The sequence below is a fragment of the Chrysochloris asiatica genome, unplaced genomic scaffold, assembly GCF_000296735.1.
Source record: "Chrysochloris asiatica unplaced genomic scaffold, ChrAsi1.0 scaffold00222, whole genome shotgun sequence".
Lineage (NCBI taxonomy): Eukaryota > Metazoa > Chordata > Mammalia > Afrosoricida > Chrysochloridae > Chrysochloris > Chrysochloris asiatica.
Window position 1 is genome coordinate 5,188,758 of NW_006408740.1, and position 10,380 is coordinate 5,199,137.

Here is a 10,380-nt window from a genome sequence, read left to right on the forward strand (position 1 = left end):
TGACCTTCAAGTTAACAGCCCGATTCGTAACCACTACGCTACCAGAGCTCCTTAAGAGTGCTAGTCACATGTAATATACAAAGTCCAAGGTTTGTTTTTTTAGTCACAATTTTTCAAGGAACCTCAGCAACAACTCAAAGAACACTAGTTTAGAAACCCACCTTCAACACTGAATGATTTTCCCCCTATGTGAGGTCATTTTCAGTTGACTTGGCTTTGTCGGCACTTGACTTTCAAGTTCAGGTTTAGTTCTTCCTCCATTCTCTACCTGTGTCTCAGCCACTGGTTTGGTCTGCTCCACCTCCTCATGATTCTCTGGCACCTCCTGCAGGTCATGTTTTCCTTCTGCTGGGTCACTGGGATGTGATTTGTCACCAGATTCCAATTCAGCTTCCTTCCCATTTCCTGAATGTGTTGCCTGCTTTGGGTTCAACTGTGGCAAGTCCTTAGCACTCTTCACAACCTCCGAGAGATTGTATTTTCTAAACAACATGTAATCTTTCACAACACTCAGGCAACAGGCAGCTTTGATGATTTATACTACCACCGTGTTCTGTCGATTGGTAAGATCCACTTTATTTTCTGAATTGAGGTTGCCTACCATTCCTGCCAATTCTTTGATAACTTCTTCTCTATTCATGTGACTTGTTTCGAGATTTATATACAATCTGAAATGTCCCTTTATTTGGCGCTTTAAACTGAAAATGTTTCTGCATATTTTTCATTTCCTGTAAGAAAGCCTTGCATGTGCCCGAGTCTTCTTCTTCTTGGTTTTGTACATATCCTGAAGAATGTGATGCACCAATTTTCAGGCTCTATCCAAGTGTTCTGATGAAGACTACATTATTTGCTCCACTCTCCATGGACTGGAATCTTCTTAGCCTCATCTCTGTAGAGGCCCTAATGTCATCAGCTTCTTTCTTCAGTGGGGCCTCCACGTCATCGTCGTCTCCCTCATTTCCAGAGAGTTGCTGATTCTTGTCTGTAAACTTTTCCGGCCCTTACAGGTCGTCGCAGTATTAGTTGAGCAGGCTTAGGCCTCCTCCACGTATTTGCGCTAGTTCATGTTGCAAGTGATAAGCATGCCCTGTAGTCCAGGCTCCAGCGGCCCGGCCCACCGGCGTCCCAGCGCCTAGCCTGTTAGGCCTGTACGTACACGGCTTTTTCTTTGTGCTTCCTGCTGGCAGGCTGCGGCGGCTGCTGGACTGGAGATGCTATGGCGCGAGTCTTCTTCTGTATATTTTTAATAGCCTTTTGCTTTTTTCATATATGATGTTCTTGATGTCTTCCCACAACTCCTCAGGCCTTTGGACATTAGTTTTCAATGCATCGAATCTGTTCTTGAGATGTTTTCTAAATCCAGGTAGCGTATACTCAATCAAGGTCAAGGAACTCTGGTAGTATAGTGGTTACAAGTTAGGTTGCTAACCTCAAGGTCAGCAGTTCGAAACTACCGGCTACTCTGTGGGAGAAAGATGAGGCTTTCTGCTCCTGTAGAGATTCACAGCCTTGGAAACCCTGTTACAGGGTTGTTATGAGTTGGAACCAACTCTGTAGTATACCACCATCACCACCACCAGGAGTCCTGGTGTGGTGCTGTGGGTTAATACGCTGTACTGCAAGATATACTTGAACTGCAAGGTTGGGGGTTCAATCTCATCAACTGCTATTTGGAAACTCTATACAGGGTTGCTATCCGTTGTAATAGAATCCACGGCACTTAACAACAACATACTCAAGGTCATATTCGGGTTCTCTTGGGTTTGTTTTCATTTTCTTCAGCTTCAGCCTGAACTTGTACAGGGTAATTGATGGCATGTTCCACACTTGGCTCCTGGCCTTGTTTTGGCTGATGATATTGAGTTTCTCCATAGTCTCTTCCCACAGATGTAGTCAATTTAATTCGACTGTACTTCATCTGGCAAGCTCCAAGTAAGTTGCTGTTTATGTTGGTGAAAAGGGAATTTGCAATAAATAAGTCATCGGCCTTGCAAAGTATAGTTCGATCACATGATATCATTATCTTTTAAAGGTATAATTATATCATATGATCTCCAGCATCATTTCTATCACCAAGGCCGTATTTTCCAACTATGCATACCCTTTGTTCATTTCCAACTTTTGCATTCCAATCATCAGTAATTATCAATGCATCATAATTTCATGTTTGATCCATTTCAGACTGCATAATTTTGTAGAATTCTTCAATTTCTTCATCACTGGCTTTAATGGATGGTAGTTAAATTTGAATAATAGTTTTACTAACTGTTTTGCCTTGAAGGTATATAGATATTATCTTATCACAGACAGCATTATATTTCAATATAGATCTTGAAATATTCTTTTTGATGATGAATGGGATCTTATTCTTTAATTTGTCACTGTTGGCATAGTCAACCATGTGATTGTCAGATTCAAAATGGCCACTATCAGCCCATTTAAGCTATTTATGTGTTCCATTTCATTTTTGACAACTTCCAATATCCTTAGATTCATATTTAAAGTGTGGCGCTGTGGGTTAATGCGCCAGACTGCAAAGCTGTTTGAACTGCAAGGTTGGCAGTTCAAGCTCACCAGCTGCTCCTCGGAAACCCTATACAGGGTTGCTATGGGTTGGAACCAACTCAATGGCACTTAACAACAACAACATTCTAATTATCAATGTATATTTGTAGCTTTTTCTTTTCAATTTTAGTAATGCTCCATCAGAAAAGAAGGTCCAAAAGCTTTGATCCATCCATGTGATTAAGGTAAACACTACTTTGAGGAGGCACCTTTTCATCAGGCATATTTTGAGTATCTTCCATCCTGAGGGACTCATCACCTGGCACTAGATCAGACAATATTTCCCTGCTATTCATAAAGTTTTCAGTGGTTAATTCTTCAGAAGTGGACCACCTATTTCTTCTTCTTAGTCTGTTCTTTGTATGGAAGATCTATTGAATCTTGTCTACCAGGGGTTACCCTGCTGATATTTGAAACACTGCTAGTATAGTTTCCAGCATCACAGCAACATGCAAACCACCACAGTATGACAAACTGACAAATGTCTGAGAGAATGAGGATATGTAGACATTAATTATGAAGATAAAGGGAATCTTCCCATTCTCAGAAAAAGAAGAAATGTGGGGAAGAAGATGCTGAACTACCAAGACTATAAGAAGAGTAGAGCCACAAGTAAAGAAATAAGATTGGGAAGATCTATATTTGACTCCAACTATATGCTCTAAGAGACAAAGTAGGACTAGGATTGTGGAGAGTAAAACACTTTGTAAAAGCATCTGTGGAAACATGATAAGAATTTAACAAGATTATATATATATATATATGAGTAAGTGCTCAATTGACTTTAGCTAACATGAGTTTATTATTAATTAAATTAGTACCTTTTTTTCTTTTTAACTTTATTGAGGTATTCTTGGCTTCTGTGAAGTAGGAACAGAGAAATAGAAGTCAGATATTAGCACTAGAGATGGGAAGAAAGGTCAGCAGTGTGAGGTGTTCAGTGCTTTAGAGAGAATCATGGACAGGGCTACTTCAGGAACAGAAATGTACAAGGCAACTGGGAAATCACAGATCACAGTGACGAACAAGAGACTAGTCAAGGTATCCTGGGAGGAGACCTTTTGTATCTTTATTGTGGTTAGAAGGGAGGTGACACCTAAGGTAAAGATTAATATCACAAACATGTTTTGTGTCTTCCTTTGCTTTAAACATGAGTTAACAATAGTTAATAATACCTACAAGTTCCATTGTCCTTTTGGAACTATATTGAAGTAGTGGGGACAGAAAGCACTGAGAGAAAACTAAGAAAAAGTAAGCTGGGAAAACATAAAGATACAAGGCTGTGTGATTACTTAAATGGTTGCGTGATTATTATACACTGGGTGGGGAAAAAATGTCACTAAGGAAACCACCAGCAGCCTATCCTTGGAAACCCTATACAGGGTTGCTATGAATCGGAACCAACTCCATGGAACTTAACAAGGAAACCATATTTAAGCCTACATCTGAATTACTAAATAGAGTCAGTCAACTTAGTGATAAACGAAGAAAGAAAGTTCAGGTAGAGGAAACACCCAGTGAAAAGACCTAAATACATAAAAATGTTTGCAGAAGAAACACAGGGCACGGTGACTGTTGTGGAGGGAATAAACGGAAGAGTGATCTGAATATGGGCAGAGAGGTCATAAGAGGCAAGACCATGTAAGATTCTGTAAAGTAGCGTGAGCAGTTGGATGATATTCCATATGCTATGGAAGCAATGATGATTTTGAACTGGGAATATACATGATTTTATTTATTAAAATAATTAAGGCAGTTGTGTGGAGAATAGAATATTAATGGGGGAAACAAACAGAGAGAGTAGTTAGGAGGTGATTGTAGTGGTCCAGGCAAGGCATAATGATGAATGAAAGTGGTAATAGTTGAAATGAAGGGAGGTGATGTTTTGGGAATGGAAAGTAAAAGAAAGAGAAACATTAAGGATATCTCCTAAACCCTTGGCTCAAGAAACTGATGATTCTTCTAAGTGAAATGTGGATAAGTATAAAGGAATAGATTTGAAAGAAGGGTATGGATTGGCAGAAAAATTAAGAACTTTCTTTTGTCACATAAAGTTTAAGCTGCCAAATGTTGTTCCTGAAGCTGGAGAAGTCTAATGCATAAAAAGGGCATGGATAAAAGCTAAATTGTTTGTTACTAGATGCCAGTGAGATGACCATACATACTATAGAACAAAACACTGCCCAGTCCTGTACCATCATCACAATTGTTATTAAGCTTGAGCCCATTGCAGCTGCTACTGTGCCAATATATCTCATAGGTGCCTTCCTGCTTTTCGCTTACCTTCTACTTTACATTACAGGAGATCAAAATATATTAAGAGTAAAGAAACTCAGATGGATCATAAATAGCATCCTGATTCAATATTCTTGAGGTTATTACAAATGAGAGAGGATATTGGCTAAGGAAAAAAAAATTGTAGAAAAAAACTGGATTATTGAAATTAATAAATGCAAGTTTTCTTGATGTTAGCCTAAAGGCAAATGGATGTTAGGGGGAAAGGGTACATGCACACAATCAATGCAAGGCAAGTGAGCGTCATAGTCATCAAGACTAAATAGATTTACTTGAAAATAATCACAATGATATGAACAAAAATGTTCACTAACATAGACAGCATAAAAATAAAAAAGTAGATAGTAAGAGACCCTATGATGGATGAAGGCATTGAATTTATCAATATACTGAGCCAGAGTATAAAGATGTGTCCAGGATTTTCAACCAAAGAACACAGCAGATATGGGCCTTGGAAGATCAAACTCTCAGCTTGAAATTCTTACACATTTAACCTAAGATTTGTTTTCTTTTCTGCATTTTGTGTGTGTGGGTTCTCATCATGGTATTTGGCTACTATTTCTCTAAGCAAACGTATTTCTAATGAAATTTGCTGAATTTCAAGCAGTTACACGTGTATGAAAGCTGCTCAAGTTGGATATTTTGGAAGGCTGATTTTCCATACATATCAACATTTGGTAATTATCATCAGAACTATTCATGCAAGTTTAAAAGTAGAAATAAAATTAAAAGAGATTCATCAGGGTTTTGTGTGGAACCTCAGATGACCTACTGGATAACCTTAGAGGTAATTAGGCCTTTTGATGAATTCATAACCATTAAGACTATAGTGATTAGGCAATCTTCTTAGCTCACATTCTGTAGATATTTTCAACAAAAATGTCTGATATTTTCACTTTAAATCCACACACATATACAACAGGGTAGTGTCTCATTAACTAGTATGTTGTTGTTGTTGTTGTTAAGTATTGTTGAGTCGGTTTCAACCTATAGCGACCTTGTACAAGGTTTCCGAGGGTATAAATCTTTATGGGAGTAGAAAGCCTCATCTTTCTCTGACACAAGCAAATTATAATACGAATACTTCAGAATTGACATAAGGCTATGCTTGTAGCATTTTCTAATTGTTTAAGTGTTCCAAGGCTTGACATTTACTATGTTTTGTTTTATATCTTTCCTAAAGACATCTTGTTGTTCTTGTTAAGTGCTGTGGAGTTGGTTCCGACTCATAGTGACTATATGTAGGGTTTATGAGGAGTGGCTGGTGAGTTTTAACTGCTGACCTTGTGGTCCAGTGCTTTACCCTACAGTGCCACATAAGGTCTCCCCATCCACTCAAGAACACTTAACAACTAAAGGATGGAAAAGCAAATAAATTGTGGAAAGAGAAACAGACTTCTCAGAAAGAAAGAACTCTCTAGATTAAGACCTCAATCATGAGTAGGAATTTATCAACTAAAAAGGGAGAGAATATGTACAGGAGTAGCATGAACACCACGGACAAATGTAAATGGAATATACAAATTCAAAGGATTGGGGAGAACAAGTCTGGCTTGTGCTTAGGTAATGGAGTGGGAAACAAAGGCTAAGTTATTGTTGTTAAGTGCCGTCGAATCTATTCTGACCCATCACGACCCTGTATAGGCTTTCCAAGGACCAGCTGGTGAGCTTGAATCGCCGATCCTGCAGTTCAAACGGCTTTACAGTCTGGTGTATTAACCCACAGCACCACACCAGGCTAAGTTATAGTTGTTAAATGCCATCGAGTTGATTCCGACCCATAGCGACACTATATAGGGTTTCAGAGGAGCAGCTGGTGAGAGCTGGGTAAACTTCTTTGCTTTTGAAAAGAGCAATCAATACTCTTCTGAGTTTCAATCATATATAGTTTTTTTTTTTTTTTTTTAATTTGCTTTTTTCCTCTTTTTAAATCACATCATAATACATACTTCTACGTGGTCAGTTCTACCTGAAAATTGACAGAGTTCATTGCAGCATTATGAAAAATAGAGAACCTATACAGAATAGAATGAAACACTGCCAGGTCCTGGGCCAATCTCGCAATCATTGCTATGCCTGAGCCGATTGCTGAGCCCAATCCATCTCATTGGAATTCTTCCTCCTTTTCTCCTACCATCCACTTTACCAAACATGATATCCTTCTCCAGGGACAGGTCCCTTCTGATAGAATGTATGAAGTATGAGAGATGAAGTCTGGCCATCCTAGCTTCCAAAGAGCATTCTGGCTGCACTTCTTATAACACAGATTGGTTTGTTCTTTGGGCACTCCATGATACAGTTAATATTCTCCTCCAACAACATAACTCGAATGCATCAATAATTTTATGGTCTTTCTGATTCACTGTCTAACTTTCACGTGCATCTGAAGTTATTGCATCTCAATCCTCAAACTAACTTTAAGGTTCTGAAATGGCACAGGGTTTTTATCTTGTGTAGGAATCTCTTGAAAGTTCTTTGTCAGAGGCAAATGTTATATTATATATTATACTATAAAGCTATCCCAGATTAAGTGAATAGTTCTATACTGAAATTAGCATGTAAATTTATTTAGGATAACTAACAATCTCTACATTCCTCAGGAAGATAAGAAGTTCATCTAGTAAAAGAATAAAGCGATATGATGTAAAGAGTCAACATCCTAGGTAGAAATATTTATATTCCAATGTCTTTTAGGTTTTGAGTGTTAATAGCAAAGACATGAAATACTACAAAGTTGTCCAACTTGTTAAGAACTTTTGAAGAGATAAACTGATTTACATTTTTTTTTTATCAGAATAAACGTCCTTTCTAGACAAATAACATAATACTAAATGTTGGTTTTGTGGCAGATTAATGCAGATAGTGTCAATCCACTACAAAACAAAACCCAAATATTTTATTATAGGTAATATTTCCTTCAGATCATTTTTGTGAGTTATTGCTGTACTGTTTCTTTTTTGTTGTTAGTACTAATATTTGTATGTAAACAGGATCTTGGTTGCTTAGCAATGTATTACTACTGTTGTTTCTTCTCTGCTGAAATTAGTTTAATCTACTAATAGAGAAGCAAGTTATCTGAATTCTCTCTTATCTTACAGTTTATACCATTTTAAAATGTGAATATAAAATTTGTTTTACAAACAATCCACTCAAATTTTCTTCAGACTTAAATTTGTATTTCAGTTCTCGTTAGAAAGTGATGAAAAGCAAAGCATCTTGTCATTTCTGTTTTCTGCTGTCATTATGTAGGCCTGCTTCAATCAGTGAAGGTCCCTGAAAGGACATTCAGTGAAGTACATGTGTTCATTGAGAAAATTTGGAAGAAAACAAAATTTGGTTGAACACATTATTGAAGCTATGATACAAAAATAGAATGGATCTATGTTATAGGTACTGTAACATTGAGATACACCTATTTGTCCTTAAATTGGAAAACAAAGACAATTATGTGTAAGTGAAAAATAGAAAGCAAATAGAAATACAATATGCATAGTATGAACTCATTTATATATAAAAATTGGATTGTACAGGGGATAAAAATACCATGGCATGTGTCAGATGTACTTTAGTCCTCAAAGGGACATCTTTAAAGAGGTCTTTTGTAGCAGATTTCCCCAAAGATTTGATTTGATTTCTTATCTGCTACTTCCATGATCATTGATTATGGATCCAAGTAAAATGAAACTCTTGATAATTTTAATCTTTTCTCTGTTTATTATATTGTTTATTGATCCAGTTGCAAGGTTTTTACTTTCTTTATGTTAAGGTGCAATCCATACTGAAAACTGTAGTCTTAACTTACATCAGTATGTGCTTCATTTTCAGCAACATGGTTGTGTCCTCTGCATATGCAGGTTATTAATGAGTCTTCCTCTAATCCTGATGTCACATTCTTCTTCATGTACTCCTACTTCTCAAATAATTTGCTCAGCACACAGATTGAATAGTATGATGAAAAAATACAATCCTGACATGCACCATTTAAAATTCTCAGTATCCTGTTGTTCTGTTCAGATATGCAGATGATACCTTCTTTGCTGAAAGATAAGAGGGCTTATAATACTCATAAAGATCAAAGAACACAGTTTTCAATATGGGCTGCACCTCCATATAAAGAAAACAAAAATCCTCACCACTTGATCAATAAATAACAACATGATAAATGAATAAGCGGTTGCTATGAGTCGGAACCAACTCCACTGCACTTAACAACGACTCATAGCAACTGTGTACAGGGTTTCCAAGGAGTGGCTGGTGAGTTTGAACTGCCGATCTTGTGGTTCAAACTGATTTTGTGGCCCAGTGCTTTATCACACAGAGCCACACCAGGACTCATGTATTTTATATATATTATAAAAATATTATGTATTATATAATATATATTCCTGGTGTGGCTCTATGAGTTAATGCACCATACTTCAAAGCTGTTTGAACTTCAAGGTTGGTGGTTCAAGCTCACCAGCTGCTCCTCGGAAATCCTATACAGGGTCACTATGGGTTGGAATCGACTTGATGGCACTTAACAACAACAACAACAACAACAAATATATATATAGCATAGTAATGAGTTGGTTTGCTAACCTCAAGGTCAGCAATTTGAAACTACCAGCAGTTTCACGGAAAAAAGATGAGGCTTTCTGCTCCAGTAAAGATTTACAAATTCGGAAACACTATGCAGGGTTGCTATGAGTGAGAATTGATTCCACCGCAAACCACCAACACCACACACACAAATATATACGTATATGTATACATATGTTGTTGTTGATGTAACAATCCTGTACAGGGTTTCCAAGAAGCAGCTGGTGGGTTTGAACTGCTGATCCTATTGCACCACACCAGGATTCCATATGTACATGTACATATGCATGTTGTTGTTGTTATGTGCCATCCATTTGTTCCAGCTCATAGCAACCCTGTACAGGGCTGGTAAGTTTGAACCACTGACCTTGTGGTGCAAACCAACTTTGTATTTCATGGCTTTATCCCACTGAGCCACACCAGGACTTTTGGTAAGCACTGGACTGCAAACCACAGTTTCTGTGGTTTGAGCCTGCCATCCACTTCTGTGAGAGAAAGATGAGATTTTCTGTTCCACAAATTTTAAAGCCTTGGGTACCCTATACAGGGTTGTTGTGAGTTGAAACAGACTTGTTGGTTGTTGTTGAGTGCTGATGAGTCAGTTTCAATTCAACAACCACATATATATAGAAGTCTTCTTGTGGTGTTGTGGGTTAATGTGATAGACTGTAAGGTTGATTTGAACCACAAAGTCAGCACATGAAGCTTACCAGCCACTCCTTGGAAACCCTGATACAGGGTTGCTATGAGTTGTAACTGACTCAAAAGTACTTAAGAACAACAGCAATATATATATAGTATGGCACTGTAGGATAAGCACTGGACTGAAAGGTCATTTGAACTGCAATGTTGGTGGTACAAACTCACCAGCCACATTAATTCTTGTATGGTCTTCTTTATTTATTGTCCAGTTTTCACATGCATATGAGGTTATTGATT

The 10,380-nt window shown here is 37.6% G+C and overlaps 1 pseudogene; it reads right to left on the reverse strand.

The window, feature by feature from the left end:
• Positions 1–185: 185 nt before the first annotated feature.
• Positions 186–10,380, reverse strand: part of LOC102834373 — a 12,079-nt pseudogene continuing 1,884 nt past the window's right edge.